Below are 22909 nucleotides of genomic sequence, written 5' to 3'. Positions count from 1 at the left end.
AGATAAAGACATATTTTTTAAAAACCAATAGGGAAAAGCCGTAACTGTCTTAGATTTAAAGTGATTTTTAGGTCCTCAACTTCCCTTGGGAAGAAAATAGTCTTAAAAAATTACACATGGACTACTTACTGATGCCAGTCTGTGAACTGTTTGTCATTGGTCTGTGACAAGATAAATACAGAGACTGAGAAGTATTTAGAGACATGTACATCTACTGGGCCTTGCTGCGACGTCCGAGTGCATGAGCCTGTTGAATGGGTATAGACCAGTGTGGATGCTGCTAAATGTGTGGGTGTTGAGTGGCAGGTGGCATGAGCTATGCATCAGTCAGTTCCAAACAATCTGGCCTAACCCAGTGGTTCAGACAGGAATTCTGATCCCAAGCAAAAATGTCAAAACTCTTCTTTCTTTCATGAGTACCTTTCTTTTAAAATTAAATTTATGCTGATCGTAGAAACACATAGGTATGACCTTTAAGATCAAGTAGTAGTAAAATATTAAAAACATGAGTCATTTGCACCCTCCTTCCCCAAGCCTCATGCAGGTTCCCTGGCAGCAGCCACATTAAATTGGGAGCTTCACTGTTTGTAGAGAAAGGAGAGAAGCCCAGGAGGCTCAGTGCTGGGGGGCACCAAGCACCATCAAGTGGCATGGGGGAGGCTGGGTGAAAGTCTGAGCACAAGCAGTTGGACCATGACCCATCCCAAGACCTGCTCACCAATCCAGCATAGCTGATCAATCCCCTCCTGCCACCTTCATTCTCACTATACCCTTTCCTTCATCCATCCCACATATATTTAATCTCTGGCCAAAAGGAATCTGAGAGGCCCTGGACTCTGGGATGCTGGGCATAGCAGAGGGCAGAGGTGAGGTTCAGGGCTGAAAACTGGAGTTTTCTGTGAATATCTGTATATTGAACTGCATCACTGACAGCCCTTCCCTCTGACTTACTCTCAAAATTATCAGGGGCTATATGCCACCCTGGGGAGGAGATCAGAGTATTTGTCTCTGGAGAAACGAAACATCCTCAAAAAGAGACCCATATGCTGACATATGGAGACCTCTACTGAAAAGGCCAATTCTTTTCTGATTATCCTACAGTGATCTCCTGCTGTCAACAAGCCTTGTACCCTCATCCCCTCGCAAACTTTCAGGTGACTTTCCATTGCCTCAGTCTTACAACATATGAATGGACAGTCAAGGATCATAAGACATTTAAGAGAGTTTCCCATATGAAAGATAAATGCTATAGTAGATTGATTTTTATTAATGGTCCTAATTACTGTCCTCACAGTCTCTATACCTTTTGCCTTGTAAGTTTGCAGACTCCTCTTACTCTAATTCTTGGCTTGCCCGTGTGTCTTAGTCCCTTTTGTGCAGCTATAACAGAATACCACAGACTGGTAATTTATGAACAATAGAAGTTTATTTGGCTCACGGTTTTAGAGGCTGGGAAGGCCAAGGTCAGATTGAGGGTCTGCATCTGGTAAGGGCCTTCTTGCTGTATCATATAGCAAGAGAGAGAGAGAGAGAGAGAGAGAGAAGGGGGTCAAACTCATCCTTTATGAGGACATCACTCCTGTAATAATGAACCCATTCCTGCAATAATGGCACTAAACCATTTGTAAGAGCAGAGCCCTCATGACCTAATCACCTCTTAAAGGTCCCACCTTTCACACTGTTGCGTTGGTGATTAAGTTTCCAACACGTGAACTTTGGGGGACACATTCAAACCATAGCACCACATGACTTGCATTGGCCAGTGAAACAATAGCAAACTTGATTTAAGTGGAGACTTGAAAAAGTACTTGTATATTTCCTTTTTTTCTCTTGGACCTGTGCCACTCACATGAGAGCACACTTGAGCTAGCCTTCTGAAGAAATGTGGGAAACATGGGGGAAAGCCAGGTTCTCCCAGCTGAGCCCTCACTGGCCAGCCAAACACCAGTAGTCCCACTAGCTGAACACAAATGCATGAATGAGCCCAGCCAAGATCAGCTAAGCCTGACCTGGCTGACTCATAGGCAAGTACTGTCCTCTGAGAAAATCAAAATGCTGTGGCATCAAATCTGTAACGTGTTAGTGTAAATGAACACACCTTCTGCCTTCTGGTGTACCACCAAGTTCTATCTCTCTACTACTTGAGATCTGAGAACACTTTTTTGGCCTTGAAATCCAGTTGTCTGCAGGAATGATAGCTTGGAGGAAGCCATGGATATAAGCTGGGGAAACAGATTGTCAAATAGGCCTTGCTGACACAGGCTTCCTCCTCTGGTTCCTGGTCCTGCCTTGTAATAATCTCATCTGGCCTATAACTCAGGGGTTTCTTCTGCCCTGGGGTTAGTAAAAAGTCTCAGAATGCCGTACAGCCCAAGTTGGTTAGCTGGGTCCTCAACTCAAGTCTCTGCCTTTGGGCTTATCAGTAAAGCTGGAGGCAGAGGAAATTGTGATTTTGTTTCTGTTTTCTGTTTTTTTGTGTGTGTGTGTGAGACAAGGTCTTGCTCTGTCACCTAGTATCAGTGCAGGAGCATAATCACAGCTCACTGCAGCCTCTATGTCCCAGGCTCAAGCAATCCTCCCACCTCTGCCTCCAGAGTAGCTAGGACCACAGGCACGTGCCAGCATGCCTGGTGATTTTTAAATTTTTGTGAAGATGGGTCTTACTGCATTGCCCAGGCTGGTCTTGAACTTCTGGACTCAAACAATTGAGTCCAGAAGACTGGACTCCTGTCTCAGTCTCCCAAAGTGCTGGGATTATAGACGTGAGTGACTGTACCTGGTGGGAAATTGTGAAGTGAGTAAAAATTATCTACCACACCAGCCCCACCTATGCCTTTCTATGGGCCCTTTCTTCCTTACCTATGCCCACGTCACATACAGCTCTCTCTTTCAGGAGAGTCTGCAGTCTGCTTACACTCAGGGCCGTTTTTTTTTAAACTTTTATTTTAAGTTTAGGGGTACCCATGCAGGTTTGTTATATCAGAATAGAGACAGAAAATTAACAAAGACATTCAGTATCACAGAACATTTAGACATTACCTTTCTCAGTGTTTCTTACAATTAAAGTTTTTTTTTTTTTTTTTTTGATATGGAGTCTTGCTTTTGTCACCAGGGCTGGAGTGCAATGACACAATCTAGGCTCACTGCAACCTCTGATTCCCAGGTTCAAGTGATTCTCCTGCCTTAGCCTCCTGAGTAGCTGGGGTTACAGGCACCTGCCACCACACCTGGCTAATTTTTGTATTTTTAGTAGAGATGGAGTTTCACCATGTTGGCCAGGCTGGTCTCGAACTCCTGACCTCCGGTGATCCTCCTGCCTTGGCCTCCCAAAGTGTTGGGATTACAGGTGTAAGCCACTGCTCCCAGTCACAATTCAAGTCTTTCTTCAACCGGAATGAGAAGCTTTTTCCTCTTTTAAACGAATTTTCTCTAGAAGGCAAAACTCCTTTAGAGGGGGTGTGTTTGTGTTTTTCAATGATTTTGAAGTGGTAACCCATGGCTAGGTTCCTGTGGTTGGAACCCAGCGCTGGCACTGTTCTTTTGCCAAAAGCATTCTAGACATGGTCATTAGCTCACTGGGGACCCAGGGAGAGAAAGTAAATAAGAAAATTGTCTTGCAAATGCGTATTGTGTTTTGTAATTTGGAAGCCCGCCCTGCTGATATTCAAACCACACACACAGCCGCGTGCTGTTACCTGAGTAACAGTCCTTGAGTTGGCATTTTAGGATCAAATGGGGTTCAGAGGAAAAATTTTATTCTTTCCTGGGCCTTTGCCATCTTGCTGGGTGATGTCTTCCTCTTTTTGATGCTAAAAGAGGACTTACAGTCTCCTGGGAAGATGAAGTCTGATAAATCAGTTGTTATTGCCCTGGGCTTTTCATCTAAAGCAAAGGGAGAGCTGAGGTAATTGTCTGAATAATTTGGGCAAAACAATCAACCGTTGTCAATGCATCACACAGTTTGGAGTTATCCAAATAATAGCACGGTACATGGCATCTGCGTAGCACATTTTAGTTTCTAGGAAAGGCACACCACCTCTTTTTGGGGGATACTTTGCAAGGACTAAATCAGCATTCTCAGTTGTCCCAGTGCCCCTCCCTGGGAGTGGCATGCAGAAGGAACCCTATGATGCTAACAACAGGGAGCGTTGTCTGAGCTGTTGCATGTTCCAGGCACTGTGCTAAGCAGCCTAAGTAGATCTCATTTAGATGTCGTCACAAGCCTGTTACCATCTCCACTCAGCAGATGTTGAATATGAGGCCTGCAAATCTTCAAGGAACTTGGGTGAGGCTCACAGCTGGTAAGTTGCAGAGTTGAGTCAAGCCTACTCAGTCTGACTGCAGAGCCTGTCCTTTCAAACATGAAACCTCTAAGCAGGATTATACCATGAGGATCCAGAAACCCAGAGAAACTTGTGATCAGATCAGCTTCCTTAGCAGAAGAAGTAGGATAATGAAAAGCACCACTAAGTAGCTGGATGATACAAAGCAAGAAACGTCCCTGCTCTGGGTCTCAGATTCCTCTGGACTAAATAAAGGGACTGGCCTGGGTAATTTGTAAAGTCTATTTCAGGTCTCGCTGTCCATGATTTTTAAGGTAGTCTGAGTCTGTGATCTCAATATACTCATTTCCTGAGCTCTGATTGAAGCTGAGACCAGCACTGTTTGAACCCTGGTGTACTAACAAGGAGGGAAGCACTAACAGGGTAGGCTGAGCCTTTAACTCTCAGTGTTCTCAATAGCACAGGGTTATATCTTTTGTGCTAACATAATTATCTCAGGTTTTGGAGTTGATGTGTGTGTGTTTAATAGTCACCCAAAACCCAGGCCGATGGGGTAGCTCCCATCTCTAATGTCTTATGTCGTTCTGCCAGAGGAAAAGAAAGTTCTAGGAGGTATTAAACTGGACATTAAATGTGCTGGCCCAGAAAATGACAAGAGTCATGATCTCTCCTAACTTCTTAACCAGAACTAGATCCATGGGCCTATCCAACCAGAGGAAGTGACGAGATACAAAACCTACATATGCCTCAAACATGGAAAACTGCGAATTTTTGGAGGACAGCATTAATGACCACCTAAAATAGGAATGCTGCAATGTTGTATAAGGATCCTACACTATCGGATCCTACAAAAGGCAGAGCTGCTCACGTTCCACTGTGTTCAGAGAGACAGAATGGACAAGAGAATGCTTCATTTTCAACAAGATCCTGGAAACCAGGTTGGGGACAGGGCACTGGGGTAAGGAGAGGTCACTCAAGGTCAGATTTTCTCTAGGGTTTACCTTGAGCACATTCCTTTCTTTAATATTTCTTGTAACCCACTAATTCAGATAGCTAAAAAAGTTACCATGAGCTAAAGTCAACATCAATTAAAAATCCCATATATATTTCATGGCAAAACACATGGTCTTCAAACATGTGTGATTTTCATCGGACCTCATCTGTTTGCCATTTAAGGTTCAGGCCATTTTCCATATTTCTATCAAATGCTGGCTGCTGCAGATGAAAGCCTGGCAAATTGCTATGCAAAAGAAACTTTCTGAAGTTATAAATAATCAAATGCCTGTGGGGCGTTGACTTCATACACAAGAATACACAGTAATGATCAGAGCTCAGAGGGAAAATGAAGCTAAATGATGGCCTTACTAGTAAGGAGAAGGTTGTGGCTTTGCTTAGAGTAACATGAGTTCCATCCTCCCGGCTTCTCATCCTCTGGCACAAATGGGACAGGTGGAGCTATGAAGAGAGTTGGTGAAGTAGCTGAACACAGGCAGGGGCAGTGGTGTGCTGGTAAATGTTTAATAATTGGCTCTCTGGGGAAAAAAGCCCGGATGTGTAGTGTTTGCAATTTTCCTGGTGTAAATACCCCCACCATGGCTGATTTCACGGTACCGACATGATGTCACTGAACGTGGATCTGGGAAGACTATATACAGTCGACCCTTGCGAATTAGTGCCGCCTGGCTCCTCCACATCACTGAGCAGGGAAATTGGGACGGTCGTCTGTCTTTTGTCCCCTACCCTACTCTAGTCCCAGAATAGGGTGTCTAGAGCTTAGATGGCAGGAACTGTTCAGAGGAAGGCAATGGCAGGAGGAAGGAAGATGTCACGGAGAGGAAGATTGGCAGCTCACATATTATATTGATTTCCAAGGGCTGTGGCAACAAATTACCACAAAAAGTGGCTTAGAACAACAGAAATTTATTCTCTCGTGGTTCTGGAATTCAGAAATCAGGGCTCACCATATTGGCGGGGCTGGTTCCTCCTGGAGTCTTTATGAGAGAGACTGTCCCATGCCCTTCTCCCAAATTCTGGTGATTTTTAGAAATCCTTGTCATTCCTCAGCTTGTAGACACGTCACTCCAATGTGATCATCTTCTCTGTGTGTCTGTGTCCTCTCTTCTTATAGGAATGCTATTTCATCTTGAGATCCTTAACGAACTACATCTGCAAAGACTCTATTTCCAAATAAGGCCACATTCTGAGGTTTCAGGAGGACATGAATTTTGGGAAGACACAATTCCATTCACTACCTATGCTCACACACAGTACAGAAAGAGGGGTGGGCAGGACCAGCGCGGGCTGCCTGGCTGTAACAGCCTCCTGACTTTCCTGAACCTCCCTAGGCTGTGATCTATTTCCTGATTTAGGATCATGGGTCGGCAGGGGAAGTGGTCTGTGATGAGTGGGTTGCTTTTCCACTTAGTCACGCTCCTCACCCCCAAACCCAGGTGGGTGCGGAGCGGAGTGACCCTGCCCTAGTTCTCTTTTAAAGCTGTGTTTGGGCAGTTGTCTACTTATATCATCTTCTAACTCCTTTGAAGACAATTTGGGCAAAAATAAACACAAACCTCTCGGAGAGTTCTGTTCTTTAATTAGTTTCATGTACCCTACCTGTAAAATAGGCCATTAATCGATACCGAAAGAGTGAATGGACAAATGAACACAGTCAAGGGCCTCTTGGGTTGATTAGAATGGGCCTTCTCTGGAAGAAAACATATGAGCTTTCAAGTTCAAAAATATTTTTTCAATCTGAAAGACTTATTCCGGCCCATTAGGTCAGTGGAAGACAGTGACTGAGGATCAAGTGTCAAAGGCCCCCGGGGGGGACATTAAGTAAGGCTTTCCTTGGCCCTGTAATAGGAGCTGCTGCCAGTGGAGCCATGCACCGCTCCTCCCTGGGGCCCTGATGAGAAAGCCAGCTTAGCTGGGCCTCTAAGGGCAGGGAGAGGTCACTGAGACTCCGGTGGCAACTTTAAACTACATCGTGTGGATCCTTTCAGTTCGGTGCAGGAAGCTCTTCTCTTAGCCTGGAATGCAGAGGAAGGGATTGCGGGTGTGGGGTCAGGTTTCCAGGAAAGAATTTAGCTTCAGTGTTTCCTTGATTGAGGCAAACTCATACCTGGGGAAGCACCATGGCTTAGTGAATCTGTTGCACCAGTGAGGTTTTCACATTTCAGGCCCAAGTTCCTTGTTTCCACCAACTGTGTTTGAGATTAATTGGATTTACGTGCCGTGGCTTAAGAGTCCGTGGCTTAAGAGTCCGTAACAAACCCCTTTCCCCCCTGTTGCAGCTCCTCCTCTCCTCCCACTAGGTTGCTCTCACTCCTGGGTTTCAGGTATGCAGTCATTTGGCTGGCCTGTGATCACATGAAACAATGACCACATAAAACACACCTCCATTTGGAGATAAGCACTGATGCATGCCCTGCAGCTGAGATTAAAATCTGTCCCATAAATCTCTCCACAATGCTGTGTATTCTGCTCACAATGATGAGGAGTGAGCTAGTAAATAAATGACTGAGAAAAAAAATTTCTCCCAAAGTACCTTATGATTAAGAGGTTTGTTTCCGTATTGCTAAAAACTACAGGAGGGGGGCAAGCTTTGTCACTGATGTGAGTTCTTCCCTATGGCACTGCATGGAGGGTTCAATTTCATTCATCATACATTTTTTAAGAGCCTACTATGTGTATAACCAGGATTGTAACAAGGACACAACTGAAGATATGCATAGGTTTAACTGGGAGTTCATGGATACAATTAATAAGATAATGGAATTTAAAAACATATTAATTTGAGATCTAGTTATAAAAAATTCTGCATGTGTGTATTCGTGTGCTTTGGAGTTTAATTGTACCATTGTATAGAGATATTTGATAGAATTTTTGATATACAGTGGAATATTTTAAGTCCCTAAGTTTCAAAATAAATAATGGAATAAACCAATCATCTCCATGCTTTTTTATGACGTTATCATGATGATAGATTTTCTAGAAAAGGATTCGAGGATTCACCGTGTTCCTTGGTCTGTCAGTAAACCAGGATAAATCTGAACCTTGGTGCTGCCATTTTCCCTCAACTGAGGTAACAAGGGGTGTACGTATATGTGTGTGTCCATTATGTGCACATGTCTGGGTATGGTTGTGTGGATATTAAGGCTAGGAGGCACAGGGATTGCTGAGGAAAATGAAATTCAATAAGAATACATTCCAAGGTCTCAGATCAACCATTTTTAGCCTTGGAAATCCCTAGCTGCAAGTGAACCCAGAGTTGACAAGTCACTACATTTGTAGAATTTAGATCACTGAGGTGCTTCCATATGCAGAGAAGATGCCCCTTTTGCCATGGTGGCTAAACCTTGAGGTTGCAACCTTAGGCTGGGGGAAGACATGCTGAATAAAAGGAAAGACCTGCCTCTCTGGGCCAAGTAAGAGTGGGAAGAAGAATGGGGATAAGCAGAGGAGAAAAGCAGACTTAAGCATCTTTGTTCCTCTTGGCCCCTTGGGTCTTTGTCATTTGTACCCAGATAAACATGGGGAAGAAGAGCATTGGGCTATTGGGCTGGGAGATGTGCTTTATTGAGTGATTTTGTGTGTGTGTGTGTGTGCGTGCGCGCGTGCGCGCGTGCACTTGTGAGAGAGAGAAGAGTGAAGAGATCCAAGTCTCAGACCTCCATCATGGCTGGGGAGGCGTGGTGAAGAAGAGGCCAGGCACTAGAAGGCTGGATTGAAAAACCAGTAGGCCATGCTCCTGGCTACCATGGTCTAGTGGTGACTTGCAAGGAATTCAGCAGGGCCCATCTACCTGGTGAGGGGATGAGGAAGGGCTGAGGCAGCCTATGGACTTGCAGGAGGCCTCTGGTCAGAGTGAAGAGGCTGCAGTTGCAGGGCCTTGGAGATGGAAGCAAATGGCAGGGAACATGCACCGCCATGGTGAGTGCCAGCACACTGACCTCAAATGACAGTGCCCCTTCACTCCCTGCCCCACCCAAAAAGGAAGCACACCATGAGTCTTGATCATCTTGTCACTACTGTAGGGAGCATATCTGTTCCAGGTGATAGGCAGCTGGGACTAGGGGATATCCAGAGAAACGTCTCCCATGCTGGCCAGAGGGTAAAATAACCCTTCATATATCAAGATGGCATTTTAGAGAACAGAAGGGGAGGTGAAATCCGAGAGACCAAAATTCATCTACATACCTGGACTCACTTGAAAAGGAATGACTTTTGATAGGGAATTCAGTTTTGAAAAGACTGAGTTTCTAAGGGGACATTTGCCATGGGACAGGCCTGAAATACTATTATTGGCCAAAGTGTTCCCAGCCACCCAGCTAATATGGGCCCTCTGAGGAAGAGCAGAGCCTTTCAGGGGAATAAAGAAACTGTTTTCCCTACACAATGGACTGTGCTGTGAGTAACAAGCCAGCCCTGATACAGATGGATAAAAATAAAGTCGGGAATTTTCAAGTACTTTCATCTTAAGTAAACAACCTTAAAATAGTCATGAAGGCTTTTGAAACTTTTCAGTGGTCTTTTAAGTCTTTCATAAAAATACTCTGGGAATAAGAAGCCCTGTTGTGCTATCTCTCTGGCATTCCACAAGGAGAGAATAAAAGACCCTGAGAATGCCTATGGCACAAGTGTCTCCATGGAACCCAGCAGGCTAAGCCAACTTGGGAGTGTTGGCACCATCTGGGGACACCAACCCAAATACTGATGAGAAAAAAGGCCCTGAAGGATTTAGCCTGCAGGGACCATTTCCCAATGGAAGGGGAAGTCCCTGGAATTCCATGCTTCTGTGGACAGGAAAATTGCTTTTCTTGGGGATGCTTTCTGAATAAGGGAGATAGATACTCGTGTGACTGGGACAGTTCTGGTGCAGATTGTTTTAGACACAGGGGAATGGCCTAGGTGACCTTCTAGGGGTCTCGTACCTAATCTGCGATTCTGTAAGTAATGAGTTGACAGAAAATTGCATTCTGTCTTTGGTTGGCCATCTGCTGTTTCCCTAATGCTGGCTGATAAAGGCATGGTGATGTGGGGAGAAGGTGAGCTGTAATTAATTATCTATGGCATTGATGAATTTCTTGTAGGATATTCCCCTGCGAATCCAGCAGTATAGCTGCCTTCCTCCCCCCTCCCAGTGTTAATGGTCTATTTATGGACTTGGCTCCATAATTAAATGTTTCATTTGCAAGAAAATTGTTCCTAGGAAAATCCAAGCTCTCTTTATGTGCCTGGAATGGGCTCTTGCAGACATTACATAAGAGATTTGTCCATGTTGGCCTGCTGCTCTTAGCTTTCTGGATAATCTAATGAATTATGTTTCCAGTGTATGTAAATTACTAAACGTAATTTTCTTCAATATGCCTGCTGAATAAAACCAAATGTATTGTGGGCATACTTTTAATTATTTGTATGATATAAAAATGGAAGGAATCAGAAGTACAGAAACAGTGTTCTAAAAAACCCCTCTAGTTTTCTTTTGGGCAACAATTTAATCAGATTAAAACCATAATTGTTTTTCAACTCTTGCCTCACACTTGTTTTGGCCATCACTTTTGTCAGTATGTGGCTATGCCCCATGAAGGCATTTAATGTCAATACCGAGTATTTGCCTTACTAGAAAACAGCTCGTATTAGATGTCTGGGTTCAAGGCAAGGTGCCATTGGGAAGGCTCAAGACTCACTTCTGGGCTTTGCTTTCTGTTCTTGCAATTGGTCCCTGGCAATTCCTGACCCATTTTCTTCCAAGTCAAGAAGGTGGTAGCTAGGTAGACAAGGCTGTAAAGCAGAACTGGCAAGGAGCAAAGGTGAGAGGCCTGTGCTTATCTCTAGGTGTTGCAATGTGAAAAGAATAAAAACCAGCCACTTTGATTACCTAGCTAGCGATCTGGAGGCCAGACTCAGTTTAAGATAAAGATAAAAGGGAATTTGGGTATCTAGCTATTCAAGCCCCTTGGACTATTACCTGAAATATGTTTACCCAGTGGTTTCTATCACACTGTGACATGGTGGTAGGGGATGGAGTCTAGAATCAAAGCACTGGCTCTAAGTTCTGTTCTAGTATTTTGGGTGAATCACCTTGGGCAAGACCTTACTTCTCAAAGCCTCGATTTTCTCATCCATCAAGTAGGACGCATACTAATGCTGCTTGATTGAGATGTCATGAAGAGCAAATGAAATGGTGCATAGGAATGTGATTTATAAATGCTAAAGGGTGGCGTAAATGGACGTTTTTGTTATCATTACATCCTTCTCCTGCCCCATAAGCTGCAATGGCTGGCAAATCATGCGTTGATTTTTTATGGCTGATGGGGAGGAAAAAAAATATTTTCTGAGTTCATCCAGTTGCCCTAGGAGAGCAGCAGAATTCCTTAGGGTGGGAAAACTTCTCTTTTCTTTGGGAATACACAGTAAAGGGATATTTGGATTCCATAAAGCAGGCCTTTTGGGTCAGTCTAGATCAGTGCTTCTCCAAGGATCCATGTGAAGAATTAGCTTTTAAAACTCTATTCTTTCCTGGACTGGTACTTTTGTAAAATATCATGAAATATATTATTAAAAACATGAAATAAAAAAGACATATAAAGCACAAGTCTCATTTTTATTTTATGATTAGATTCAGCAGACATAAAAATTACTGTGTCAAGTTGCCATAAAACCTTAACATCTGTACTTATCTCGTCGTGCACTGGCAACCAAAGTTCATGGCCTGGCACCACACTCTGCACTCCATTTTAAGGAATGCAGTTGTAGGTGGAGGAGATTTCCAACAAAAAGAGAACAAACGTGATTTCTGTACTATAATAACAGGCATTCTGAGATTTTGGCAGATGGGCTGATAAACGGATGCAAAACTCAGAAGAAGGGATAAGGGCAAAGGGCCTATTTTGAGAGGGTGGCGGGAGGGGGGTCCAGGAGGAAAAATGACAACAGCTGGCCAAAGTTAAAGAGAAGGACAGTAGTATATAGTCCTGTGTGCTGGGAACAATGTCCAGCGGTCCAGTGACAGTTTTAACTTGTGTTCTTTGGTAGGCTGTACTCATTCCCGAACCTTCAGTAAAATTTGTTACACACAATGTCTGCCTGTTCGTGATGCTTGGGGATCGAGGGAGGGTCCGTGTCTACACCTGGAGGGAGAGCAGAGAGCAGGAGAGCAGCCGCTGCAGTCTCAGTGGTAAAGGGGGATCGGAGTCGAGCCTAGCAGAGGAATTCAGAGCCAGAGCTGTCTGGGAGGAAGTCAGCCTTCTCCTGAGTGTCTGCAGATATGTTGAGGTGAGCACTGGATTTCCACATTACATGGGAAGGAAATATTTGTGCCTAATTGCTATTAAGAGGAAAAGGGACCCTGGAAGTTTGAAGGATACGAAACGCTCAGGTCCCACCACAGTCTCAGATAGAGGAAACCTTTGTCCATATTTTGCCACCGAATCTCCTGCTCATTCAACGTGGAGCCCTTTCTCCTTAAGGAAGGAAGGTTGGGTCTGTGCAGATGAGTCAGAAGTTGGGTTGAGAAATGTGTTCTGCCTATTTCTTAGTGCCAATTTTATGTTTTCAATAATTATCATTACATTTATTAAGAATTTGTTGTGCCAGGCTTAGCCCTTTGCATTAGTCATCTCAAATCCTTATGGTAGTTCTGCAGTTGTATAGATCTTTAATATCTCAGATTTACTATTACTATTTACTATTACCTTGACCAGATTATTTTATCTATCCCAGTCTCAGTTTTCTTATCTATAAAATAGACATATAAAGAGATACAACCTCATGATGTTATTGTAAGAATTAAACAATATCTTCAAAGCACACTGCCTGATGCACAACAAAAATAGTAATAATAACAATAGCAATGATAATATTAACAATAACTAACATTGGAGAGTGCATGCTATGTGCTAAGCACTAATTAAAGGACTTTACTTTTGTTATCTCATTTAATGCTCACAGTAAGCCTATAAGCTAGGTATCATTGTCATCCTCACTTTACAGATAAGGTATCTGAGGCTCAGAGACACTAAAGTGCTTGCTCATGTCACAGGGTCAGTATGTGATGCAGCCAGGTTACAACCCAGGCTGTTTAACTCCCGAGCACTCACTCTTAATTATGATACTACACTTGCCACTCAAGAAATAGTTTATTATTATTGCTATTGTTACTATTACAGATGAATAAATTGAGTCCCAGGTAGGTGAATTACTTGCCCAAGCCAACACAGCCATGTCTCAGAGCTGAGATTAAAAGCCTCTGGCTTTCTGTGGCCCCAGTTGGTTGTGTGGCTGGGGCCTGGGAATTTGAATGGATTAAATGGCCTCAATCTGTTTAGGATGACCACACCAAGAGCCATGCCCTCTGCATGGTGGATGAGGATGGAGGCAAGCAGAGTTCGTGCCCTCTGATGTCCCCTGGAGGAGCCCAGATCTCTGCAGTGAGTCTGAGTTATGAGGTTGGACAGCAGACTTGTTGGAGCCCAGAACCCATCCACAACCAGTCTTGATTTACATGGGAATGTTTCCTCACTGTTGGCATTTGGAAAGGGAAATAGCAAATTTTGGGTGTTTGCTTATTTCCATCAGTAATTTCAGCTAGGAGCGGGGTGAAGGCTGATTAATTATACAGCAGCTCATTAAAACATAATATCCCTTTGAAGCCCAAAGCAGCAAGTGGAGAGCTGTTTTGCAACGTTGGTAGGACATTGGGTGTTCTCCAACTCATCCCTTTGATGCAGCTGGATAATATGGCTACCCTAGAGTTGTACCTTTCAGCACAGTTGAGGCAAACTTGGAGCTGGGCTTGTGGGATTGTGGTGTAAGGAGGACTCTGGGAACACATGGCTACTAAAGAATCCTGCAGAAAGAACTCCCAGGCTGAGGCTGAGCTTAGCCCATATCCTGTCCCCAGGCTCCTGATGGGGCCCCCACTGGGCAACTGCTACCTTCTGCAGTGAGCCAAACCACCCCAGGGAGGCTGGGGGCCACAGCTGGCTGAGAATGCTTGTGGCCATCAGTGTCTCCACCTCAGGAAGACACCATAGGCCAAGGAAAACACTTGGTAAACTTAGCCTGTGCAGCTCTCAGTAACTCATTTAGGATTTAATGTTTCTTTTTAAACAGAGCACAGAAGGCTTGGAAAGCAAGCTCAGTTACTCCTGAGAGGATAGCCTAATTCCATGTCTTATTCATCTTTGCTTTTGGCACCTAGAAGGTGCTCAATAAATGCCTGTTCAATTTCAATCATCTTCTGTGGTTTTTTTTCTAAAAGTTTGGAAATCCCCCAACCATCATTTATTAGATTGCTTGGAGTTTGGCTGCGGCCAAGTGTTGAAACAGTGGGTTGCTTAAGACTGATTATTCCCGATTAAACAAATAGTCAGTGAACATTTATTGGTCAGGCATTGAGCTGGATGCTGTGGTAGAGGAAAGACTTGCCAATTGAATTGTTAAAACACAGAACCGGAGCTGCCACAACAGGAATATAGGTAGGTCGGCTTCAGTGAGACAATAGAAGAATGGAATAAGTTAGATTAAGAGATCAGGAGAGACTTCATAGAGAGAAGCCCTGTGAGAAGAGTTTTGGAGGATGAATAAGAGTGTGAAAGATGTTGGGTCAAAATAAGAGGTTTTAGCTGGAGTGAATGGCATGAGCAAAGGTCTTAAGGCATGAAGCTTCCCTGGCAGATATTCCATGTGGCTGAGCTTCTGGTATAAAAGTATAATTAAAAAAAAGTTTAAAAATAAATCATACAAGTATATGGTGAATGCATGTCAAAGATTTTCTTAAAAATTCATTAGTCATAAACTGGTTCAAAGAAGAGCTTGAAAGACCAAAGCATATCTAATCAATAAAAGAAGGAATACTGAAAGAAGACAACACAGTTAGATAGGAATCTGGTTAATGCTCTACAGAGCAAGAAAGCCATACCCTGTGGAACTATCATTTCTACAGGATAGAATTCATTTGCAATCTTACTGGACAAAAAAAAATCACTTGTAACTTGCCAATTTTATAGCTGTTAACATCCAGTTTTATAGAATCTGGGCCTGAATCAATGGTAAATAGTAAGTCAAACAAGTTACATTTCTCTAGAGCATTCAATCATCCCAAAGCAGGCCTTTTTTTTTTTTTCTTCAACATTCTAGGATGACTTTGAAAATATATGCAGTAATCTTCTTCCTAATGTTTATTATTTGGATAATTTCGCTAAAAGGAAAATGTTTTGGTCAGATTTGGAGGACCTCATGTTGGAGTTAGGCTGATTCTGTCTGTTTTAGCAGGTGCTATAATCTGTACCAAGATCTGGGAAGATGGTGGGAAAAACGGAGTGGAGAGAGGAGAGAATAGTGAAAGAAAACCTAGGTAAAAGGTTATGGTAATAATAATTCAGGTAGAGATGACAAAAACTTCAATTTCATGGTGGCAGTGGGTTTAGGAAGGAAGAGGCTGACATGAGATGCCATGGGAAGATGAAGAGATTTCACGGGAGTTGGGAGGAAGAGGTCCACAAATATTTACTGGGCATCCACCAGGAGTCACATCCTATGATAAACACCAGCAATTCAAAGAAGAGTAAGGGATTACTATTGTCCCCCCAGGAGCTTACAGACACATACAAACTATCATCAATTTCATGAGGAAAGGCCAGTGATAGAGATATGCATAGGGTGAATGGGGCCAAGGTTGGATCAGGGGAGGATTCCCAGAGAGGTCTTTAAGGGCCAACAGGTGTTACTAGGCCAAGAAAGAAGTTAGAGGAAGATGCACCAGCACTGGCTGCACATTGAAATCACCTGGGTAATTTAATCAATTCCTGGGCTTGCCTCCCCAACCCAGAGATTCTGATTTAAGGGACTGGGCGTGGCCTGGTCTCAGGGAACTCCAAAATCTCCCCAAGTGATTCTAATGTGCAATCAAAGTAGAGAATGTTTGAGGTGGAAGAAATAAGAGGAGCATAAACAAGGACGTTATAATCAGCCTAGAATGTGCTGGGGAAAGAAATGCAGTACTTCAAAACTACTGTGGTGATATGGAGAAAGTTGGGAAGAGAGGCTGACTGGCTGCAGCTGGTGGCTGTTACAGCAAGCCCTGCCCTGTCAGCTTGGAAGCTCACATCACTCTACGTATTTTCTACACTGGGAGATTTGAGGAATGGGTATCATTAAGGATACAAAATAAGGATGGAGAATTTGAGTGAATATTCTAGTCCCAGGTCTTCCTTGAATTTGCCATGTAACTTTAGTTTCCTTATATGTAAAACGAAAGATTGAACTACATGGCATCTGCTATGGTCTGAGTGTTTGTGTCCCCGCCCCCTGCAAATTCATGTGTTGACACTTAATCCCTAATGCGGTAGTATTAAGGGGTGGGGTCTTCAGGAGGTGATTAGATCACGACGGCTCCACCCTCATGAATGAGATTAGGGCCCTTATAAAAGAGGCCTGAGAGGACGCTTGGTAATCCCTCTCAATGTGTGAGGACACATGGGAGGCGCTGAATCTGCTGGTGCCTTCATATTGGAATTCCCAGACTCCAGAACTGTGAGCAATAATATTTCTGTTCTTTATACATACCCATCAAGGTATTTTGATATAGCAGCCTGAACTAACACAGCATCTAAGTTCCTTTCAGTTCAAGAATTGCAAATTCCTACCTTTCTGTCATCACTCTGATATTACCAATGTTGGGTTGAGTTGTACTTGAGATATTCATGGTCAGAACCTGGAGAAATATCTTTAGTTTCATTTTTGAGACAGGTTCTCACTCTGTCCCCCAGGCCACAGTGCAGTGGTGCAATCACAGCTCACTGCAACCTTGAGCTCCTGGGATCAAGTGATCCTCCCACCTCAGGCTCCCAAGTAGCTAGGACTGCAGGTGTGTGCCACCATGCCTGGCTAATTAAATTTTTATTTTATTTATTTATTTATTTATTTTTGTAGATACAAGGTCTTGCTTTGTTGCTCAGGCTGGTTTCAAGCTCCTAACCCCAAGCAGTCCTCCTGCCTCAGCCTCTCAGAGTTCTAGGATTACAGGTGTGAGCCACTGCTCCCAGGCAGAATATCTTTTTAATAAAAATTATGTTGTTTTTTCATTTAATTAAAAGAGCACTACATACTTATGGTAAATATAAAGCAAAACTTCCCCTTCCAGCATCCTATGTCCCATTTCCCAGAGCCTCCTGGCATGGTTTCTTGTGTATATAGGAATAAACATTTTTTCTTTTTTCTTCTTTATATATTCATTTTTATGTATATATATGTACAATATGTACATTTGTTTACACAGTGGGGCCCTATTGTACAAATTGTTCTGTAATTAGTGTTTTTGCATCACAATATATTTTTGACATCTTTCTACGTCTGTGTATTTAGAAATACATTGTTTTTCTTGTCAGTTGTACTGTATTCCAAGATATAACACCATTATTTACCAAACCTATGATAGGCAGTCAGGTTGTATCAGTAGTTTGCTTTGTCAATCTGTTCCAGAGAACTATCTCATATATATGTGTGTGTGTGTGTGTATATACATATATATATATACACATATACATACATACATACATATATCTCCAATGGTGCAAGTATTGTTTATTGATAGGACAAATCCTGAGACATAGAATTGCTAGGTCTAAGGTTAAATCCATTGGAAATTTTGACAGACACTGCCAAATTGTCCTTCAAAATTGTTGTCCTAAATTATATGCCCAACCACAAAAAGTATCTGTGTGCTTTTTTCTTACTGCCTTGTGAATGCTGTGTATTTTTCAATTTTTAAATTGTATTATTGGAGAAGAAAAATGTCATCTCATTGTTTGAATCTGCATTTATTTAATGTGAAAGAAGTTGTTCATTGTTTCTTATATCAATTGGCCATGTGTGACCTTCCCGTTCAAACTACCTATTCATGTCCTTTGTTCCTATTGCATTTTCTTGTAATTTGGAATGCCTTCTTTATCATACACTAAATTTCTGTATGTATTTGTGTTTGCTTCTGGACACTCTATTCTGATCCAATCATCCACTTGCCTATTCAAGTATTAATATGATACTGTTTTAATAACTGGCTTTGCAATACATTTTAATATCTAGTAAGATGAAGTCATTCTCACTCTCCCTATTCAGAATTTTCTCAGATGTTTATTTTTCCAGATGGACTTTAATATTTTATCAAATTTAAAAAACTCCTGTTAGAATTTTTAATAATTGGAAAGAAATTTAATTATTAGATAAATCAGAAGTGACATTCTTATTATAATGACTCTTTTTGTTTAGGAATAAGGTTTTAAAATTTTCAATTTTTTTGTTAATATGGTTTTCACGTTTTCTTCATATAGTTCTTGCACAATTCTTAAGTTTATTGTTACATATTTTACATTCGTCTTTGCTATTGCACAAAGTTTTCTATTTTTTATCTGGTTTGCATGTAAAAAAGCTACTGATTTTTATATATTCTGGAAGAACTGTGATAAGACGTAGGAAGAGGAAGAGAAGGAGAAGGGTGGGGGAAAGAATTAGACAACAGCGGAAGCTAGGAGAGAATGCATTGTAAGCAGGAGGATGTCAACACTGTCAAATCATGTCAAAGTCATGCGGGAGGGCATGGGTCCTGTACCAGGAGCTGGTTGAGAGAAGGATGAAATAAAGGTATTGAATGGTTAGGGATCATGCAGGAAAGAAGAATATGCCATTCCTCCTGCCTTTTAAATGCTATTCATTGCTATAGACAGCCCTCCATATGCAATAGAGAAACCCAGGAGCTTGGATGCATTTGTGGGGTGTGTGCAACTGGACAAGGAGACCAACTATCAGTCTCAGAATCTGTGGAGGTCATGTGGGAGCTGTTGATCGATGGTTTCATTCACAGTGGGCATGCATCAAACCCTAAATTGGCATCCAAGGCAAATGAGAGGAAGTTAGCTTTCTCTGATGCTGTAGTATAGTGGGGAAAACTAGGACATAGATTTGCTTTTCCTGGTAAGAGAGAGCAGTAGAGGAATACCAAGACATTGTTGTTGTTGTTGTTGTTTTTTTTCAAAACTCATTTCGAGTGAAGATTTGTTTGAATGGCACCAGAGTTCCCCAAATGGCCATAAATCCCTGACTTGGCTGAAGTCTAGCCTCCCTTTTCCTGCCCAGGCTTAGCAGCCTTGCTGCCAGCCATAAAGGTTCTTTTGGCAACAGCAGAGCAGGAAGAAGAACTGCATGACTGGCTTATGGTGTTGCCTTCTCCCTGTTGCTTTCTGTTTGTTCAGCCTCTTGCTTTAGCAACATGGGCACTTTCATTAGCTGCGGTGTTAGAATAGGGTAAAGATTTATAAATATCTTTCCATTTATGAAAACACCCTTTCCAATAACTAGATCCTCAGGGCAAGCCAATGAATTACAAAGAAAGCTGACTTCTCCAGTTGGAGAACCTGAGTTGTCCCTCTCTGAATAAAGAAGGAATATTCATGTGGATACAGATGGTCAATCCATGGTGTTTGACTTTAAGACTGGAGATTAAGGATGGAATTTACCCATATTTGGAGGAAAGGCTTTTTGAAACAATGGAATGGACTCTCAAATTGTAAAGGAGCACTTCTCAGATTGCCAGATAAAATACTGGACACCCAGTTACATTTGAATTTCAGATAAACAATAAATAAAACTTGTTTATATTTTTTATCCACAAACTCTAGCAATACTAATCAGCTAGTCTTTCTAAGGTGGAGATGTCCCTATAATTTAGGAAATGCATAGCAATGTCCAGCTGGGCTTGGCCGGTTACCCTGTGGATTAAAGGGCCTTTGGAAAATATTCTTTCTATGCGCCTGACATGTACTGGATTCTAGTTTCTATCCACTCTTTGTATACTGTGCTTCTCATATCCAGCTTGTCCTCTCCATTCCATCACCACCAAGGGGGTTCCAATTATTTTTTGTTTAATTTTTTAATTTTTAAATGGAGTTTTGCTCTGTCGCCCAGGCTGGAGTACAGTGGCACGATCTCAGCTCACTGCAACCTCCGCCTCCTGGGTTCAAGTGATTCTTTTGCCTCAGCCTCCCGAGTAGCTGGGATTACAGGCGTGCCCGGCTAATTTTTTTTATTATTATTTTTAATTTTTTTAGTAGAGATGGGTTTCACCTGTTAGCCAGGATGGTCTCGATCTCCTGACCTCATGATCTGCCTGCCTTGGCCTGCCAAAGTGCTGGGAATACAGGCATGAGCCACTTGCCCAGCCAGGGGTTCCAATTATTAACAACATTAACTCAGAATGTTTGTGTGATCAGTGATTTAGTTTAGTGGTTCTTTTCCTTTGCAAGAATCCTCTGTGGGTGTCTCAGCCAGGTTTCTTTCCCTCAACACTCCCTTCATGCCATACCAGTTTACTATGAGTGCAACCATCTGAAAAATGATCCCCAAGCCCCACTTTATCATATCCTGTGGGGATGTGCTGCAGATCACACCCACCTACCACATCCATAAATGAACCTGAACCACATCCATATGTGGCCTGAGATGTTCAGCCAGCTGTGTAATTTTCTCTAGCTCAGTTACATCGGTGAGTCTCGTTCCCTGGGTTCTCAAGAGCTGGATTTTCATACCTTGTTATAGCTCCTTGCTCAAGAAACACAGACTGGTTGATTGGTTCCAGTGAATCCTAACAGAATTAGCCAAATGTATAGAGTAGAAAAGTCGCTTGAAGCCCAGCGTTCTTGTGCTGGAGAGATTCAGAGACACTGGAAGATGCCAAATCCTGCTCTCACTCACACGAGCCCCTCTCTTCCTGTTATTTCTAGTTCTGGGGCTAAAAGGCAGAAATCTCTGCATTTAAACTCCCAGTTAAGGTAGTGCAATTGGCAAATGATCCTCTAAGCTCCCAAAACAGTTTAAACAGAGAGGGACTCGATAAATGCCGGTGATGGAACTGAATTTAGAAGTTTACTCTCTGAGCCACCGAATTCCAGATTTCTAGGTTGAAATCTATGATACACTTCTATTTGGAACTTACCATTTGTGTCTATAGGTCTTGTTCAACAGAATAATCTCCTTGACTGCGCTATTCAAGAACATTATAGAACCCTGGAAGAAGTGAGGAAGGGAGATTGGAATCCAATATAGTAGCACTATTAATAAAAGTAGCTGAAAGTTATAATCACAATAAAAATGACAATAATATCAAGTGTCCACTGTGTTTCAGGTGATTTATGGAAACTTTTACTTATGTAACTTCCCCAGAAGGTGTTTTTGTTACCACTTCACAGATGAGAAAATTAAACCCCAGAGTGATTAAGCAATTTGCCCTTGGGTAAAAACCTATTGTGTCCTGGGCCAGGTGTGCTGGTTCATGTCTGTAATCCAGCACTTTGGGAGGCTGAGGCAGGAGGATCATCTGAACCCAGTTCAAGACCAGCCAGGGCAACATAGTGAGACCCTGTCTCTACAAAAAATAGAAAAAATTAGTGGGGTATGGTGGTTCACGCCTATAGTTCCGGCTACTCGGGAAGCCGAGGTGGGAAGATTGCTTGAGCCCAGAAGGTTGAAGCTGCAGTGAGCTCTGATCATGCCACTGCCCTCAACAAAGTCAAGCATCTGATCCCTGGGAAGTTAAAGAGGCTCAGCTCATCTGTTGTTCCAGCTTGGGCAACAGAGAGAAACCTTATCTCAAAAAAACCCCCACAAGCAATAACAAAAAAACTTGTATGTACTGGAGCCAGCATTTGAATAAATGTCCACCTGGCTGATCTCCTAGGTTTACCCAATATTCCAGGTCCCACCTCTCTTCTTGTTGGTTGTTAGGGACTTTTTGCTTTGTGATTACAGACTCAAGAGTTTGAAGGGAAATGTTAGGGGCAAATGGTAACCTGGTGCCCAGAGCTGAATGACACCCCATTCAGAGGGTTATCTGACTCCCATGACCAAGAGGAATAAGGCAACTGGACCCAGCTCCTGAGGGTCTGGAATGTGATAAGGATCCCCAAGCAGGCTTCTCTGAAACCAGACCCTGCCTTGACCCTGGTTAATTACTCTGTACTTACCCACACAACTGAATTCCTGCTGTCTGTGGGTGCTGTGAGGCATGTCAAGGCTGTCAATGAACACAGGACAGCGCTAATCCTGGTGAGCTTGCCCCGGGGCTGGGCAGGCCGTCCTATCGAATGATTATCATGTGATGAAGCTCCGGGGCTCCCGGGCCCATCCTGGCTTTCCGGCTGCAGTGTTAACAGGCTTTTCTTCTGGGACATCCCGGAGCTGGAAATCTCTCACGTGGATCACACACATGCTGTTGCCAGCCCTGCTAAAGGCCTCCCGCACTCTGGCTTGATAGCAATCAAGCCCTCCCAGTTGGAGCTTGTTACCTGGGAACTGTCCAGATCAAATGATGAAAACTGACTAGGGTGTCGTTGTTACGGTCAATTACTGGCAGCACATTAAATGAGGGCTGGCAAACCTAGGCACCACTGAGCGCCATTTCCAGCGTTTTGGGTTCGTTGTTTTTCTAGCCTCTCTTCTCTTAGCCTACCTTGGCTCCTTTGTTTTCTTTCGTGGTGAAACTCATGGGAATATGAAAGGACATGGAAGCCCTGGGTTTCTGATTCACATTTTTGTGACTCAGACGGTAGTGGTGTGGTGTGAGGACACTCTGC

At 42.9% G+C, this 22909-nt stretch overlaps 1 long non-coding RNA gene across 1 annotated transcript; it reads right to left on the bottom strand.

Moving 5' to 3' along the window:
* Positions 1–1476: 1476 nt before the first annotated feature.
* On the bottom strand, positions 1477–22354 carry LOC117062935. The gene is made up of 3 exons (XR_004428634.1): positions 22301–22354; positions 21274–21344; positions 1477–1501 (listed from the first exon to the last, which is right to left on the bottom strand). It is a non-coding gene; the product is annotated as an uncharacterized LOC117062935 (long non-coding RNA).
* Between the last annotated feature and the right edge of the window lie 555 nt (positions 22355–22909).

Source organism: Trachypithecus francoisi, unplaced genomic scaffold (genome assembly GCF_009764315.1).
Source record: "Trachypithecus francoisi isolate TF-2019V2 unplaced genomic scaffold, Tfra_2.0 Lachesis_group17, whole genome shotgun sequence".
Classification (NCBI taxonomy): domain Eukaryota; kingdom Metazoa; phylum Chordata; class Mammalia; order Primates; family Cercopithecidae; genus Trachypithecus; species Trachypithecus francoisi.
The sequence above is the reverse complement of the archived record's forward strand: the minus strand, read 5'-3'. Positions and strand labels throughout refer to the sequence as shown.